Source organism: Cnephaeus nilssonii, assembly GCF_951640355.1.
Source record: "Cnephaeus nilssonii genome assembly, chromosome: 6".
Lineage (NCBI taxonomy): Eukaryota > Metazoa > Chordata > Mammalia > Chiroptera > Vespertilionidae > Cnephaeus > Cnephaeus nilssonii.
The window spans coordinates 90,771,870-90,790,867 of NC_137077.1; the positions used below are offsets into that span (position 1 = coordinate 90,771,870).

Consider the following 18,998-nt stretch of genomic DNA (forward strand, 5'->3'; position numbering starts at 1 on the left):
TCCAGTTCTCACTTTTATATTTTTAAGTCTTCCAATTTAGTGTGTATGTAGTGGTCTGAAGGGGACAGTGGGATAAAGCCTGCTCAGGACATGGGCATTATAGCCACCATGTGGCTTAAGTGAATTTTTCTAATGAAATAAAATTGAATACATTATATCTATATCTATATCTATATATATCTATATCTATATATATATCTCTTACAATCTATACTAATAAAAGGGTAATATGCTAATTAGAGCGGATGTCTTCTGGACGACCATCCAGATGTTCTTCCGGACAAAGCCGCGGTGGCTGCTGCGAAGGGCTCAGGCTCAGGCCAGCAGTGGCAGGAGCAGTGAGGTAATGGGGCCGGCGCCTTCCCCTGATCCGCCAGGTCGCCTTCCGCAGAGGGAGGCCAGACTGCAGCTTAGGCCAGGGGCCAAGGCAGAGGCAATTAGGGTTGATCAGGCTGGCAGGGGAGCAAGATAGAGGTGATCAGGCAGGCAGGCAGAGGGGTTAGGGGTGATCAGGCAGGCAGGCAGGCAGGCAAGTGGTTAGGAGCCAGCGGTTCTGGATTGCGAGAGGGTACAGGCCAGGCTGACAGACTACCCCCCACCCCGTGCACAAATTTCATGCACCAGGCCTCTAGTTCAACAATAAAAGGACAACAACAAAAAATGGCCAAGGGATCTGGATAGACATTTCTTTAAAGAATATATATAAATGGCCAACAAGCACATTAAAAGATGCTCGCCCTGGCCAGTGTGGCTCAGTTGACCATCATCCCATGCACCAGGAAGTTGCTCGTTCAAATCCTGCTTAGGGCACTTGTGTGTGTTGGGGGCTCAGTCCCCAGTAGAGGCCATGTAGGAAGCAGCCAATCAATGTTGCGCTGTCACATTGATGTCTCTCTCCCTCTCCTTCTCTCTAAAAATCAATAAAAACTTATTTTTTTAAAAAAAAATATGCTCAACATCATTAGTTATTAGGGAAATGGAAATCTCTAATGAGCTACCACTTCACACCCACTAGAAGGCTATAATACAAAAGATGCTAATGAGGGTGTGGAGAAACTGGAAGCCTGATATACTGCTAATGAGATGTAAAATGGTGCTGCTGCTTAGGAAAACAGTCTGGCAGTTGCTCAAAAAGTTAAACAGTTACCACATAATTCAGTAATTACACACCTTAGGTATATGCCCAAGAAAAATGAAAATATACATGCCCACAAAAACTTGTGCACAGATGCTCATAGCAATATTATTCATAATAGCCATACATTGGAAACAACCCAAATGTCTACCAACAGGTGAAGAAGTAAACAAAATGCAGCACATCTATTCAAGAGAATATTATTCAGATATAGTAAGGAATGAAATACTGACATCCTGCAACATGGGTGAACATTAAGAGCATTTTGCTAAGTTAAAGAAACCAAACACAGAAGGCCACACAAGCCCATATACATGAAAAGTCGCAATAGGCAAATCTATAGAAACTAGAGGTCCAGTGCACGAAATTCGTGCATGGGGGGGGCGCACAGGGCGGGTGTCCCTCAGCCCATCCTGCACCCTTTCCAATCTGGGCCCCCTTGGGTGATGTCTGACTGCCCGTTTAGACCTGATCCCACAGGGATTGGGCCTAAACGGGCAGTCGGACATCTCTCTCACAATCCAGGACTGCTGGCTCCCACCACTTGCCTGCCTGCCTGCTTGATTGACCCTAACCGCTTCTGCCTGCCAGCCTGATCACCCCCTAACCACTCTGCTGCCAGCCTGATTGACGCCTAACTGCTCCCCTGCCAGCCCGATTGACCCCAACTGCCCTCCCCTGCTGGCCCAATCACCCCTAACTGCCTTCCCCTGCAGGCCTGGTTGCCCCCAACTGCCCTCCCCTGCTGGCCTGATGGCTCACAACTGCCCTCTCCTGCCAGCCATCTTGTGGTGACCATCTTGTGACCACATGGGGGCAGCCATCTTGTGTGAGGGTGTGAGGGTCAATTTGCATATTACCTATTTATTCTATAGGATAAAGTAGGTTAGCAGTTGCCAGAGGCTGAGGAGAGGGGTTTGGAATGAGGAGTAACTGCTAATAGGTGAAGGGTTTCTTTTTGGGGTCATGAAAATGTTCTAGAATTAATGGTGATGGTTATAAAACAACAAAAGCCACTGATTTGTATACTTTAAAAGGGTGAATTTTATGGGTTGTATATATTTTAAAAGCTTAGTGAAATAGCTTAGTTTTGTGCCTCGCATATAGTGGGTATTCAATAATGGTTAGCTATTATCTATATTTTGACTTGAATTGGCTTCCTATCAAGAGCCCACCATTGGTAGATTCCAACATGCATTTATCTTTTTAAAAAATATGTTTTTAGCCCTAACCGGTTTGGCTCAGTGGATAGAGTGTCGGCCTGCAGACTGAAAGGTCTCAGGTTCAATTCCGGTCAAGGGCATGTACCTTGGTTGTGGGCACATCCCCAGTAGGAGGTGTGCAGGAGGCAGCTGATCGATGTTTCTCTCTCATCGATGATTCTCACTCTCTATCCCTCTCCCTTCCTCTCTGTAAAAAATCAATAAAATATATTTTTAAAAACTGTATGTTTTTATTTATTTTTGAGAGAGAGGGAGAGAGGGATAGAAACATCAATGAGAGAGGAACATAGATTGGCTGCCTCCTACACAGTCCCCACCATGGATCAAGCCCAAAACCCGGGTATGTACCCCTGGGAATTGAACTGGCGACTTCTTGTTGCATGGGTCAACACTCAGCCACTGAGCCACACCAGCTGGGTGCAACATGCATTTAATATCATTCATTTCTTCATTCAGCATCTTATTCTGAGGTGTTTGTATGTACTAGAAATTGTGCTGGATCTTAAATTTATAGAGAACGTGAAAACAGTCTTTGGTTAGGGCACATGCAGGAGGCAACCAATCAATGTGTCACTCTCACTTTGATGTTTCTATCCCCCCGCCTCTTCTCCTCCTCTCTCCTTCCCTCCCTTCCTTCTACTCTCTCTAAAAATCAATGGAAAAAATATCCTTGGGTAAGGATTAAAAACACACACATACACACACACAACAACAACAGAGAAGGTGACTTAAATGAGGTCATATTTGAGCTGAATTGTAAAAGTGAATTTGGGCATTCTAGGTAGAAGGACAATATGTGTGAAGGCATGGAAGAATGGAATGTTTTGGAAAGTGCAAGACCAGGAGACAAAGTTATGTAATATAGGACAAAAGAAATACATGAATTTCATTTAATACAATAATGTGAAGTCAAATATTTCATTACCTTTTGCATGAATTGAAAACTTAAAATGGGAATAAATGGCATCAGAAATATTTAGTGACTAGAGGCCCGGTGCACGAAATTCATGCATGGGGGGAGGGGGTGTGTGTCCCTCAGCCCAGCCTGCACCCTCTCTAATCTGGGACCCCTCGAGGGCAGTCGGACATCCCTCTCACAATCCAGGATTGATGGCTCCCAACTGCTTGCCTGCCTGCCTGCCTGATTGCCCCTAACCACTTCTGCCTGCCAGCCTGATCACCCTCCAACCACTCCCCTGCTGGCCCGATTGCCCCTAACTGCCCTCCCCTGCCGGCCTGGTTGCCCCAAACTGCCCTCCCCTGCTGGCCTGGTCCCCCCCAACTGCCCTCCCCTGCAGGCCTGGTCCCACCAAACTGCCCTCCCCTGCAGGCCTGGTCACCCCTAACTGCCCTCCCCTGCTGACCTAGTTGCCCCCAACTGACCTTCCCTGCAGGCCTGGTCCCCCACCAACTGCCCTCCCCTGCAGGCCTGGTTGCCCCCAACTGCCCTCCCATGCAGGCCTGGTCCCCCTAACTGTCCTCCCCTGCAGGCCTGGTTCCCCCACAACTGCCCTTTCTGCAGGCCTGGTCACTCCTAACTGCCCTCCCCTGCTGGCCTTGTCACCCCTAACTGCCCTCCCTTGCCACCCTGGTTGCCCCTAACTGCCCTCCCCTGCCAGCCTGGTCACCCCCAACTGCCCTCTCCTACAGGCCTGGTCGCCCCCAACTGCCTTCCCCTTCAGGCCTGGTTGCCCCCAACTGTCCTATCCTACAGGCCTGGTCACCCCCACTGCCCTCCTCTGCCAGCCTGCTCACCCCTAACTGCCCTCCCCTGCAGGCCTGATCGCCCACAACTGCCCTCCCCTGCTGGCCATCTTGTAGCGGTCATCTTGTGTCCACATAGGGGCGACCATCTTTGACCACATGGGGCGGCTATCTTGTGTGTTGGAGTGATGGTCAATTTGCGTATTATCTCTTTATTATATAGGATATTCATGCATTGAAAGAATTTGAAGTGCAAACTCACTTTTGTATCACACATTAATAAATAAATGAAATGTTTATTTCCTAGGAAATCCTTACACTGCAGATCAAGGCAAGGAACAATCAATACCAGGATTCACTGCAGGATCTGCAGGAACAAAGCAAAGGATGGTGCAAAAGATCTTTACAAAAGAGCCATCAGTGTCATGTGCTTTGCCTTTTAAATTTTCTCTTCTAGCCTACATATGAGTAACTTAATAATAAGTCACCTTTAAAAATATATTTTTTTTTATTGATTTCAGAGAGGAAGGGAGAAGGAGAGAGAAACATCAATGATGAGAGAGAATCATTGATTGTCTGCCTCCTGCATGCCCCATACTGGGATTGGAGCCAGTAACCCGGGCATGTGCCCTTAACTGGAATCAAACCCGGGATCCTTCAGTCCCCAGGCAGACACTCTATCCATTGAGCCAAATCAGCTAGGGCAAGTCACCTTTTTATTCACTGAAATATATGTGATTTTCCCCCAACAGAATAGCCTATGATTATGTTATTTTTGGTCCAGTCTTATGCTTCTCACTGCCTCTCCACCCACACCACACTAATTGGGCTACTAAGATTTACTGTAATATTTGCAACAGAGCAGATAGTACTGTCACAGCTCACTGCATACAGAAAACAGACAAGAGGAGATGGCTAGAGTCCCTATCCAGAACAGAAATTCAAGGCCTGAGCTAAAGAGACATTGGGAATAGAGAGGAAGGGACAGATTTAGAAGTAGAGTGAACATCACTTCCCTATAATGGATGAGATATGAGGGTTGGGGAAGAGTTAAGGATAATTCTCTAAATCCAAAGTTTCTGGCTTGGGGAACCATGTGTATAGTGACAGCATTAACTGAGATATAGCATATATGAGAAGCAAATTTCCAGTAAATTTGAAATTAGGTATTAATGATAAGGGAGGTCAAAAGAGAAGTTAAGATTAAAGATAGAGATTTGGAATTATTGTTATACAGAAGATAATTTAAATCATTGATTCAAATTAGGCTGTGGATGAGACAGAGATGGGAAGCATATAGAATAAGAAGAGGGCCAAGAGGGGAACCCTAATGGTCAGAGGAGATACCTAGTAATAAAAGAATGGTTTGAATAACAATTTTTCTGGAAACCTAGAGGAATGAAAAACTCAAGAAGTAAAAGGCTGGCAGTATTGTTACTTTGGGGGGGGTGGAAGGGGGGAAACATAAATTAGAATTGAGTATTGCCACTTCATAGAAAAATAAGGTAAGTTAGAATTGAGATTTGGCAATTTAGTAACAGGTGAATTTAGAGCAATTTCAGTGAAGTGGAGATGGAGGTCAGCCCATATTAGGTTGAAAGATGAGACAAGGAGGAAGATGGAAGTAACTTGAGAATTGATAAAACCAAGGAAAGGAGTTTTGATGGTTTTAGGTTGGAGAAGATGTAACATACTTATAGACTGAAAGGGAAAAGCAGAGGAAGGTATTGAAAATAGAGTAATGAGAGGGGGTGTTTGGGGAAAAGATGCTGGAGGAGAATGAGAGCCAGTGTTGAAGGAGGCAATAAGAGTAGATAAGGGGTGATTGCATCATTTTTAATAGAGGAAACAAAATCAAGGCCATCCACTGAAAGAGAGATGGGCATTGATGTGATGGGGAACTTGATGAAAAGAGTGAACATTTGGAAATATAAGAGGGAGCTGCTAAGGGGCACGTGATAGAATTGTGAGGGATAGGTCTTCATGAGGGAGGGGTTAATTGAGTTAAGTTGCCTGCCAATGGAAAAATGTCTAGGATTGCAGCAAGTCATAGTCTGCTCATGTACCTTCCTAACTTCCCCAAAAGGTAGGGACACAGAGGCAAAATGAATCTAAAATAGGCAGACCAGCTGGAAAAAGGGCAGGTGAAGAGATGGAGCTGGTGGGGGGATTTGGCTGCTAAGTGAAAGGAGACACTGCAAAGAAAATGTTTCAATAGGGTGTTTTTTGTGGGTTTTTTTTTTTTTCCTTTCCTTTTTTTTCAGAACAGTGAGGTCAAAATTTGTTCTTAAAACTGGAATGGAAAACACACACACACAAAATAAAAACCCAAGCTAAAGCAATGACTGACATAATTTTTCCTTTTGTAGATGTACTGTTCCATTTGGAAGTCAAGGTTGGTGCCACTTAAGTCGGCTCCTGCAAGGGTTTTGTGTTTGGTTTTTTTTAAGTCTCTACATTAAAATATTACTTTATGGTTTAAGCTATGAAGTATTCCACTCCTGGATTGACTAGTGGCTTAGTTTCAAGTTAACCCTACAAAAGGCTATTTTTCCATTGATTTTTTTTTTTATAGAGAGAGGGAAAGAGAGAGAAATATCGATGTGAGAGAAACACATTGATTGGTTGCCTCCTGCAGGAGCCTCGAGGGCCCTGGCCTGGGAGGAGCCTGCAGTCTTTTTAAAAATATATATTTTTTAATTGATTTCAGAAAGTAAAGGAGAGGGAGAAAGAGATAGAAACATCAATGATGAGAGAGAATCATTGATTGGCCCTCCTGCATGCTCCCTAGAGGGGATCAAGCCTGAAACCTGGGCATGAGCCCTGACCAAGAATCAAACCCTGATGTCCTAGTTCCGTGGTCGGCAAACTACGGCTCGCGAGCCACATGCAACTCTTTGGCCCCTGGAGTGTGGCTCTTCCACAAAATGCCACGGCCTGGGCGAGTCTATTTTGAAGAAGTGGCGTTAGAAGAAGTTTAAGTTTAAAAAATTTGGCTCTCAAAAGAAATTTCAATCGTTGTACTGTTGATATTTGGCTCTGTTGACTAATGAGTTTGCTGACCACTGTCCTAGTTCATAGGTCGATGCTTAACCACTGAACCACTCTGGCCAGACAGTTGTGCGACATCCTGAATAACATGATGAAATCTCCTGACCATTCTACTGCATCTTTCGTAGGACATTAGCCATCCCTTAATCCAGCATATCTAGGATGTACACACACGGAAGCCATCTCAGTTATTAGACTGACTCATGGTATCCCAGTGCTTGTGTTCAGGTAAACCTTAGTTTACTTAACAATGGCCCCCAAGCTATTCACATAACTTTTACTACAGTATCTTACTATAATTGTTCTATTTTTAAAAATATATTTTATTGATTTTTACAGAGAGGAAGGAAGAGGGATAGAGAGTTAGAAACACCCATGAGAGAGAAACATCGTTCAGTTGCCTCCTGCACACCCCCTACTGGGGATGTGCCCGCAACCAAGGTACATGCCCTTGACCGGAATCGAACCTGGGACCCTTCAGTCCGCAGGCCGACGCTCTAACCACCGAGCCAAACTGGTTAGGGCATAATTGTTTTACTTTTTAAATTATTGGTAATCTCTTCCTGTGCCTAACTTATAAATTAAACTTTATCATAGCTATGTATGTATAGGAAAAACAGTATATATAGGGTTCAGTACTATCTGTGGTTTCAGGCATCCTCTGATATCTTTCTATCTTAGATAATTATAGATTCACATGTGGTTGTAAGAAATCATACAGAACAATCCTGTGTACATACACCCAGTTTCCCCCCAGTCAGCCACTCCATTTTGACATGATTAGTCTGTAGTTTTTGCATCCCATTGACTCCAGATTGAACCATGATGTTTCCAATGGGCCTGGTATTGGTTTTGTGACATTTTTTTCCCTTTTGGCTCATAATGGTCATATCCACTAAGCACTTAGTATTTAACAATATCAGGGCTAATTTTAAATTAGTACAAGTTTGATATTGCTATATTGACTATTCCAGAGCCTCTTAATTGGCAATCTTGCCTTGACATTTGGAAAGGGATAATCAAATATTAAGTAAAGGGATCTAGAACCTGAATGAACCTAATGTAGTATTGTCATGAAGACTTTAATAAGATTTAATTTGATTCCAAGTTAAAAAATGAGTCAAGACTGCCTGGCCTGCGTGGCTCAGTAGTTGAGCATTGACCTATGAACCAGGAGGTCATGGTTCAATTCCCGGTCAGGTCACATGCCCGGGTTGCGGGCTCCATCCCTAATAGAGAGTGTGCAGGAGGCAGCTGATCAATGATTCTCTCATCATGAATGTTTCTATCTCTCTCTCCCTCTTCCTTCCTCTCTCTCCCTCTTCCTTCCTCTCTCTGAAATCAAATTTTAAAAAATGAGTCAAGATTGAACTGGTCGGTCTAGAGTTTTTTTTACTTACATTAGAGTGATTTTCCCACTCCAGCCCTACACCTCCTGAACCTGATAAGTTCCTTCAGAAAATAGCTATGTTCTCTATGTGCAATCAGTTCTGTTCTTCTTCTTCATATGCCGAAGTAATGAACTCCTTTCCCCAAAAAATGACCTTATAAGAAGCTCTTATTTCTCTGCATGTTCTCTGCTTAAATCCTCTATAACATCTTTGGGATTCTGCATTTTACATCAGCTCAGTCTGACTAGACCCCTCTTGAGTTTATCCCTCCTGTCTCCTGGTGCATCACAGCTGGTCTCCCAGCCTTACCTCCTGGGCACTGGCATTTGGGGGTGCTGCCCTGTCCACATTTGCATGGACATTGTCCCTGCTCTCCTGCTTCTTAGCTTTCTGTGCTAATCTGACTCCTGTGTCTGTTGGGCATGCCACTCCTTATCTTTGACTTCTCTTCCACTTGTCTCCTCAAAGTTGCTGTTCCCAGGATTCTGACTTGGACTCTCTCCACTAGTAACCTGTGTCCTCTCTCTACATGATCTCATGCTTTTCCATGACTTCAACTGATAATGGTGAGAATGTTTTGGGGTTTCTTTTCCTAAAGGTCTCTAAAATCAGGAGTAGAGAAGAGGCAAAATGTGGGTGCCCAGCCCAGAGCAATGTGGAGAGGGCTGTGGCTGGGGTTCTGCAGAGGCACCTACCGTTTTCCCCCCTTGGTATACCTGAGGAGCACCAGTGGGGAAGTGGGTGCCACGTCTGCCCTGGCCCCCAAGAATGGCCCCCTGGGCCTGTCTCCAAAAAAGGTTGGTGATGACATCGCCAAAGCAACCGGTGATTGGAAGGGTCTGAGGATTACAGTGAGTGATCATTCAGAACAGATAGGCCCAGATTGAGGTAGTGCCTTCTGCCTCTGCCATGATCATCAAAACCCTCAAAGAATTGCCAAGAGACAGAAAGAAGCAAAAAAAAAAAAAAAAAAAAGACATTAAGCACAATAGAAATAAGCACTTTTGATGAGATTGTCAGCATTGCCAGACAGATGCAGCACTGATTTTTAGCTAGAGAACTCTCTGGAACCGTTAAAGAGATCCTGGGGACTGCCCAGTCTGTGGCTGCCACCCTCATGACATCATAGATGCTATCAACAGTGGTGCAGTGGAATGCCGGGCTAGTTAAGAACTACAAAGGAAAATGTTTCCATTAAAGATTATTTGACAGCCAAAAAGTAAAAAAAAAAAAAAATCAATAAAATAAAATCAGGAGAAATGTCTCTTGAAAATACTATGGAATTTAGGGGAAACTTACCTAAAAGCAAAATATTCAACCTAGACAGCCAAAATAATACAGGGATTGGACATTGTATAGCAAAGGGTAGCTGACCTAGATGAGAAAAATAATTCAGAGACTGATTGGAAGTATCTGAGTTTACTTTCTAAGTACTCTGAAGGAAAATGGAGAGTGTGAACTGTTTTCTAAAAAGATGTGGGGTGACAGCATGCAAGGTTTCCCATGCACATCTCTCACTGACCTACACTGACAGTCCTCTTTGGAGGGTAAAATGCCTGGTTGAAGAGTAGAATGTTTGTTAAGCAGAAGACTTGGAAGCACCAGGGAAATATGAATGTTTAGAAAGAACTCAGCACTTTGCTTTAAAAAAAAACACCATTCTGATGCCAAACACCTGCCCTGACCACCTTGAAACACACACACACACACACACGCGCGCACACACACACACACACACACACACACACACACTGTGTATGTGGCTAATACAAGAGGGAGCAGGAAAACAAAATAAAGCCTCCTCGCCCTGGCCAGTTGCTCAGTGGTTAGAGCATCAGCCCTCTGACTGAAGGGTCTTGGGTTCAATTCTGGTCAAGAGCACGTACCTTGGTTGTAGGCTGAATGAATCCCTGGCCCCATCAGGTAGCATGTGGGAGGCAACCAATCAATATGTCTCTCTCACATTGATGATTTTCTCCCTGTCTCTTCTCTCCCTTCCACTTTCTCTAAAAATCAATTTTAAAAAATACTCCTGGGGTGAGGATTAACAAACAAACAAAAATTTTCAAATCACTAAATTGGGTTCATCCCCTTTCTTCATAGCTTAGCCAAACGAGAATGTTCTATTTCAATTATATTTTGCAAACTGACTTTAAATCAGACACTCCCGAAAAAAATATCTTTCTCGAGAAACCATAGATAAACACCTGAAATTGCTGCCTCGCACAACCACTTCAAAACTACAACTAAAAGACAAAACGGACATCATCCAGAACCACAGGAAGGCTGGCTGAGTGGAAATTCTACAACTAGAAGGAAAGAGAAAAGCACACTGAGACTCAGAGGAGCTGCGGAAGTAAAGTGCAGAGGTAGGGAGGCACGTGCGGGGGAAGGGCTGGCAACTGAGGACGCAGTGGTCTTTCTCAATCAGGAGGGAGACACAAGCTCCCGACTGCTCTGACCTCCAGTTCCGGGTGAGATTCTGAGGACCCAGACTCATACGGGGAGAAACTGGACTGTCTGGCATCGAATGGAACTCGAGGGTGGCTTTCTCTCAGAGGTGCTTGCAGTGATTACCGAGGGACACTGAGACACAGGGGCCTATTAGGGTAGGGCTGAGGATCAGCCATTGCTGTTTGCTCCACCCTGTGGATTCCCTGAGACCCCGCCCCACTCAAGCTGTGCGCAGAGGCTTTTGCATATGAATAGCCTGGCCTTTTGCATTCTAAAATTACCTATCAAACTGCAGCTGGGTCAGAGAGACTCAGAACATCCAAAAGAAGGCCCAAGGCCCCACAGCAGCTTGCATTGCTTCACAGCTGGGCCTCATCTGGGCACCTCCAAACCCCAAACAAAGAAGAGGAATCTGCAGATCTCTCCATAGCTCCTGCTGGGTGGCCTCAGGCAGAGGCTAAATTAGCACCTCCTTAGAGATCCAAGAGCCAGTGTACCCAATGGTCAGAGTGGGACCATTCAGATTACAACTCCTCAGATCCATAAGGGACACACTCAGGGGGCAGACACAATGAGCACCAAAGCCCCACTGAAGCAAGTCTCGCCCCATAAGGTTGTCTCCAGCACAGAAGTTCTCCCATCATAGACACAACTGATCCTCACAGCCAATTGGCCTGGAGGTCATTTCCTCCCAGTGATACCAACAACAATCAAGGCTTAACTACAATAAGACTGTGCACACTGTCCACAAATGGGGTGCACCAAGAGAGTCCACCTCAGGTAACTGGGGTGGCTGAGCCACTGGGCCCTATGGGACACCTAGCATACAAAGCCACTCTATCAATACAGGGAAGCCGCCAAAATGTGGAGACAAAGAAACAGGTCACAAATGACAGAAATGGAGGAAAGCAAACTACTGGATATAGAGTTCAAAACCACGGTTATAAGGTTTTTCAAGAAACCACCAATAAATTTAGTGAGACCCTTGAGGATATGAAAAAGGACCAATTAGAAATTAAGCATACACTGACTTAAATAAAGAATAATATACAAAGATCCAACAGCAGACTAGAGGATCGCAAGAATCAAGTCAAAGATTTGAAATACGAAGAAGCAAAAAACACCCAACCAGAAAAGCAAAAAGAAAAAAGAATCCAAAAATATGAAGATAGTGTAAGGAGCCTCTGGGACAACTTCATGCGTACCAACATCAGAATTATGGGGGTCCCAGAAGAAGAGAGAGAGCAAGATATTGAAAACCTATTTGAAGAAATAATGACAGAAAACTTCCCCCACCTGGTGAAAGAAATAGACTTATAAGTCCAGGAAGCGCAGAGAACCCCAAACAAAAGGAATCCAAAGAGGACCACACCAAGACACATCATAATTAAAATGCCAAGAGCAAAAGACAAAGAGAGAATCTTAAAAGCAGCAAGAGAAAAAAAGTTAGTTACCTACAAGGGAGTACCCATACGAATGTCAGCTGATTTCTCAACAGAAACTATGCAGGCCAGAAGGGAGTGGCAAGAAATATTCAAAGTGCTGAATAGCAAGAACCTACAACCAAGATTACTCTACCCAGCAAAGCTATCATTCAGAATTGAAGGGCAGATAAAGAGCTTCACAGATAAGAAAAAGCTAAAGGAGTTCATCACTGCCAAACCAGCATTATATGAAATGCGGAAGAGTATTCTGTAAGAAGAGGAAGAAGAAGAAAAAGGTAAAGATAAAAATTATAAACAACAAATACATATCTATCAACAAGTGAATCTAAAACTCAAGTGAATAAAAAACCTGATGAACAGAATAAACTGGTGAATATAATAGAATCAGGGGCATAGAAAAGGAGTGGACTGACAATTCTTGGGGGAAAGGGGGTGTGGGGGGTGCGGGAAGAGACTGGACAAAAATCGTACACCTATGGATGAGGACAGTGGGGGCGGGGGGGGGTAAGGGCAGAGGGTGGGGTGGGAACCTGGTGGAGGGGAGATATGGAGGGAAAAAAGAGGAACAACTGTAATAATCTGAACAATAAAGATTTATTAAAAATAAAATAAATAAATAAATCAGACACTCCCACTTGTCACTCAGTGTTGACCTAGGGAGGAGAAGAGAGCCTCTTTCATTGCTGACAGGGTCAGAAACCATTCTTGTCCGGACCCTAACCCCTTCTCAGTCCTGACAGCCTCAGCGTTAGTGAGGTTTGCTGCCTGCAGAGGGCGTTAAAAGTGAAGAGCAATGTTGCTTTTTCATTTTCCCTCTCCAGGGCCAAGTTAAATTCCGGACAACCACATACAGTGGGGATTTTTGTTTTCTTTCTTCCATCCCCAGTCCGGGTGGCGGCGGAGCTCAAAGAGTAGTCTGTTCTGGGGAAAAGACGGCGTCTGCCTCTCTCCCAAACCAGCCCTGATCAAATCCCAAGCAGCCGGTCCTTAGATAACAAGACTGAGAAACCCGAAACCAACAGCTCTGACTCTCATCAGTGCCCAGCATCACCGTCTGGAAACCGAGACATGTTGCTGAGATGCCACAGTGATTGAGTGTTAAGTGGCATGGCTGGGGTTCTCTCACTGGAGTTTATAGCCTGGACCTATGAACTTAGACAAAGAAGGTTTTCAAAAAGTCTGTATTGGGTTTGAGCACTTGAGCTGTTTTGGGGCACTCTGCACATGTACTGGCCTTTAGGATCATTGTTCTCCCTTAGCAAAGCCATGAGGTAGGTTAATCCAGCCTTGCTGTCCACTGGGCGGGTTGCCTGCAGCCATCCCAGCAGGTGAGTGCATTCAATTGTGTTTGAGGCAAGGGAAGGAACATCCACGCTCTGTTTCTGCTTTATTAGGGGAAGGCATCCTTAAATGAATGGGCTCTGGAAGAGGCAGAGCCTCATATGAATGGGGAAAAAGAACATTTTCCATGATTACGGATTATAGAATGTAGAACCGACAAGCCCTATTAGGGAATGGAGAAGTTGTGAAGTCAGAGGCCTAGAGACCTACAGCTTATCCTGAAAATGCTGAGAACACCCTCAGTGCTACAGAAGGTGGTGCCAGAGAGCTAAGGCATGCAAGCAAGCTGCCCCTGAGTCCACCATCTGTGCAGCCTCACAAAGGAAAGTATGTGTACAACTGTGTGTCTTTGTACTTGTGGGGACCAAGCTTGTGGGATGTATTCTTGGGAGAAAAGAAGGAAATACCAAGAGTTCACTCAAAAGTATGGGCACTAAGGACCAAGGGCCTGGAGCTGTGGTGAGCCTCACAGCTTCTAACATCAAACAGGTGCCAGGACTTGGGAAGCTACTCTGAGTTGTGGGTCTTATGCCTTAGCTTCAGCTGCAAGCCCTTCACCATTATTTGTAGGGTGCAAACAGGAGAGGGTGTCTTTCTAGAGAAGGGTGAGAATGATATTCTAGTGGGGTTTACTGGTCAGAGAGAGGAGGGGCTTCAGGGAAGGCTCATTTAGCCTTTGTCTCAGCACCATCTAATGAACAAGCAAGAGTGCTATTCACCCTTTCTCTTCGTAGGTCTCCCAGCAACAAAGCAAACCTAAGTGGAGGGAAAGAATTGGTTATTACTCCGTTGAAAAACCCACAAGTCAAAGTGAATTTTTGACTTGGATAATTGTCTACTGACTTGATGGGGAATCCTTTACCCTGGGGGAGGAAGACAGGAAGAGAGGTGGTAATAATTAGAGGTTCTCACACTGCAGACCGGAAAAAGAAGCAAGACCTATCCACAGATGCCAAACTTAAGCTTCAAAGCATATAGTTCTGGTCTACGTCATCTCGCTTGAGGATCATATCAACAACTTGTTTGCATGGGAGAAAGATGAAGTCCTAAGCTCTCAGTAGGTGAATTGCCTGGGATCTTTTTAGCCAATGTGCTTTGTTCTGACCCTTCAGCATATCATCTGTGCCCCTCTTTATCTTTTCTTTGACTCTCTATGATGCAATCTTGCACATAATCTTCTATAGGGATGGTAAATTGTTATTTGTTTCCCTAACTAGTATGCAAATATTTAGGACTGCAGATGGTCTAACCACGAAGAAACTTCTTTTCTTTAATATGACCTTTCTCCTTTCTTTCCTATTGATTCAAGCAATCTCATTCCAGCTCCCTGACTTACCCACCTCCCTCTCCCTTGCACAAGCTCACTGGTGACTCTAGGTTTGGCACCATTTCCTTAAAACTAAACCTTTACCCCAGCATCCTCTCTTCTCTTTCAAAAAAAAAACAAAAAAACTAAACCTTTACTATATATATATTTTTTCCATTGGTTTTTAGAGTGGAAGGGAGGGGGGAGACAGAGAGAAACACTGATGTGAGAGAGACACATTAATTGGTTGCCTCTTGCATGCCCCCCAGGGGTGCAGGGATCAATCCTGCAACCAAGTAGTAACCTTGACCGGAATGGAATCTGGGACCCTTCAATCTGCAGGCCAACACTCCAACCACTGAGCCAAACTGGCTAGGGCTTAAGTATATTTTTATTGACTTCAGAGAGGAAGGGAGAGGGAGAGAGAGATAGAAACATCAATGATGAAAGAGAATCATTGACCGGCCACCTCCTGCATGGCCCACACTAGAGATTGAGCCCGCAACCCAGGCATGTACCCTGATGGGAATCAAACCATGACCTCCTGGTTCATAGGTTGATGCTCAATCACTGAGCCATGCTGGCCGAGCTAAACCTTTACTTTCTTGGCTGCAATGTCCTGTTTGGGTTTGATTGTGCTTTGAGCACACAGGTGAATGAACCCCTTTTGTTCGGTAACAATGGAGAAAGTAAGGCTTGGTCAGAGCTCATAAAACTTCATCATCCAGACAGATGGACTCATGGAAGGAAGGAATAGGAAAAAAGATCTTTTCAGTAGAGAGCAAAGCAGGCAGCATTGATGGGGCGGGGGTGGGGGGGTGGGGGAGGAAGAGAAGAATTGTCATGTGGCTGGATGAGTTATAGATGTGTTGAGAGTGAGCTCAGAGTTTCCAGGTGAACTTCCAGGGAAACAACATGTGTAAAGAAAAAAAAAAAAAAAAGCACTGGATCTGAAGTTAGGAAGCCTGAGTTTAAGTCCCATATAAGATACAGGTTACTGACATAACTTTTTAAAAATTTGATTTTTAGAGAAAAAAGAAGAGAGTGGGAGAGAAGAACATCGACGTGTGAGTGTAACATTGATTGACTGCCTCTTGCACATACCCCAACTGCGGATCAAACTGCAACCTGGGCATGTGCCCTGACCAGGAATCCAACCAGCGACCTTTCGGTGGAGGGATGATGCCCAACCAACTGAACCACACCAGCCAGGGCATTTGAGCAAGTTATTTAAAATCTCTAAGCCCATTTTCTTATCTGTAAAATTAAATCAATGAAACCTGCAACTTTTGGTATGAATGATTTACATGTGTTTCAGTGGTTAGAACATCAGCCTGCATACCAAAGGGTCCTGGGTTTGATTCCCAGTCAAGGACATGTGCCTGAGTTGCAGGGTCGATGGTTCTTGTTGGGGCACGTATGAGAGGCAACCAATCGGTATGTCTTTTTCACATCGATGTTTCTCCCTTACACTCTCTTAAAAAACAAAAACAAAAAAACCCAATAGGAAAAAAATATCCTTGGGTGAGGATTAACAACAGAAAGGGAGAGAGAGAGAGAGAGAGAGAGAGAGAGAGAGAGAGAGAGAGAGAGAGAGAGAGAGAGAGAAAGAGAAAGGGAGAAAGAGAGACACAGCAAATAAATACTTGCCAAGACGACCATGACCATGGCACTTGGGATAGCTTTAGCACTATTCTTTCTCTCTTAGAAATTCTTTGAAAGGAATTCAATCCTCCCATGCCTCAGTCTAAAACATTGGCTTAGTGATGGCCCAGAGATCCTCATTGAGTTATTATCAGACTTTCCACTACCAAGATATCCCCATGAGATACATTTGAATAGCTGAGAGGCTCCTGAAGTAAAAAAGAGAGGAGAAAGAAGGTCTGTGTGGGCATAAGGGATTATGGCCGAAGAAGGAGACCTCTGCATACAATGGAAAGAAGACCAGAGGCTAAAGATCTGGTTCTAGTTCTGATCCCATCATTCACTGGTCATGTGAACTTGGTGCAGGTTATCTTAAGAAATGGAGGCTTATGAAGTTTGTTTGCTATTCTCATTTGGTTGTGAGAAATAAAACACGTGATATAGATGTAAAAATGCTCAGTAAGCTCAAATGTGTCACATTATAACACGGACATCAGGTTTTAGGAAATGGGAAGGATGCTGCGCTCATAGAGTTACTTATATTCTGATATCCACATAGACCAGAATAAAAAGTGCTCTGGATACAAGACTTCTGCTACCATACCTAATGGTCACTGGACACCTTTCCCTTTGAATTCTCTACAAACCAGAATTTTCTGGTACCTCAGCTAGCCTTGGCCCATTTTAGAAAGCTTCACTTGACCTCTCTAACAAAGCCTCTGTAATTTTGGAGAAGAACCTTTGTGGTTTGACCTGCCATCTTTGTGGTTTGACCTGACTCTGGCATTCTTGATAAGCCAAAGACCAGAGCCCATCCCATCAGTTTTACAGATGACATGATAAAAATTCTTCTTTCTCATCAGGTGTGATTTCTACAATGACCCTGGGCCATTCTGAGTCAGGTGGTAGGGCTATAGTGGGAGAGCAAAAGGACAGTGAAAATCATCAGAACGACCAGTGAGTGTACAGTTAACTTGACACGACAAAGAACAGACATTGGTGGTAATATTATGCCACCAAAATTTGTCACCATGAATACCTCCACCCACATGCTTATCTCTGGACCTGAGGAGGATGACAGCTAGGACTGAGCATAGAATTTGAGTCTCAAAAGTCCAGATCCTCTGCTGCTGTGAAATCACTAGGAGTCAAAAAAGGATTTGGAGCAAGCAGTCTGAACACAAAATCTGCGTGTGAGGGCTATCTTAGTGCTGAGGAGGCAACCACAACAGGAAAGAAAAGAAAAGAGGGAAAGAGTAGAGCCACAGAAATGATCTGTTCAAGGCTCCCCCTGAGTGCTGCTTCGGCTACTCTGCACTCGCTTTGAGCTCAGGACTCCTGTTAAGCCAGTGTCCCAGTTTCCATCATCTACCGGTACCTCACCAGCTGTGATGAGATGTTCTCTGACATCTACAAGATCTGGGAGATCAGGCTGTGTCTGAAAGTGGAGTGGAAGATGGTCAGTAGGACAGAGGGTAACATGGATGACTCACCCATTGGTGGAAATGCCTCCACTAAAGGCCCCAAGGGTGAAGGTACTGAAAGGACAGTCATCACTGTGTTGATCTTGTCAAGAACCATCCTTTGCAGGAAATCTACTTCACAAAAGACCAGCTTACAAGAAATATATAGAAGATGACATGAAATCCATCAAAGGGACACTTGGAGAACAGAGACCAGAAAGAACAAAGTGTTTTCAGGGGCTTCAGAACAAATCAAGCACATCCTTGCTAATTTCAAAAACTACCGGTGCTGTGGCTCAGTGGTTGAACATTGACCAATGAACCAGAGGTCATGATTCAATTCCTGGTCAGGGCACATGCCTGGGTTGAGGGCTTGATCCCCAGGAGGGGGCAGGCAGGAAGCAGCCAATCAATAATTCTCATCATTGGTGTTTCTATCTCTCTCTCCCTCTCCCTTCCTCTCTCTGAAATCAATAAACAAACAAACAAAAAACTACTAGTGCTTTACTGGTGAAAACTTGAATTCATATGGCAAGGTTGCTCTGCTGGACCACCATGAGGATGGTCAGATCCCATATATGATTTTCTATAAGGATGGTTTAGAAATGGAAACATGTTAACAAATTTGGCAATTTGAATCTATCATCTGTCATCATATCTGGCTGCTGCTTTTCATCTGCACACCTGGACTAGGACAAATGGATTGATGTTATCTTGAGATCTTCATTTCTTTTGACCTTGATTTATTTGTAGTGGAGGCATTGTTATAAGAAAAATATGTCATGTAGTTTGTCTAAAAAGAAAATGCAGGAGAAACCAAGATGGTGGCATAGGTAAACAC

General features: G+C 44.3%; 2 pseudogenes across 2 annotated transcripts; both read left to right on the forward strand.

Moving 5' to 3' along the window:
- Positions 1-9,157: 9,157 nt before the first annotated feature.
- LOC307101116 (large ribosomal subunit protein uL11-like) lies at positions 9,158-9,674 on the forward strand (annotated as a pseudogene). Its single transcript has one exon. The product of its transcript is annotated as a large ribosomal subunit protein uL11-like (transcript).
- An 8,389-nt stretch (positions 9,675-18,063) lies between these two features.
- Positions 18,064-18,777, forward strand: LOC307102203 (translationally-controlled tumor protein-like; annotated as a pseudogene). The gene is made up of 2 exons: positions 18,064-18,444; positions 18,658-18,777. The product of its transcript is annotated as a translationally-controlled tumor protein-like (transcript).
- The last annotated feature ends 221 nt before the right edge of the window (positions 18,778-18,998 follow it).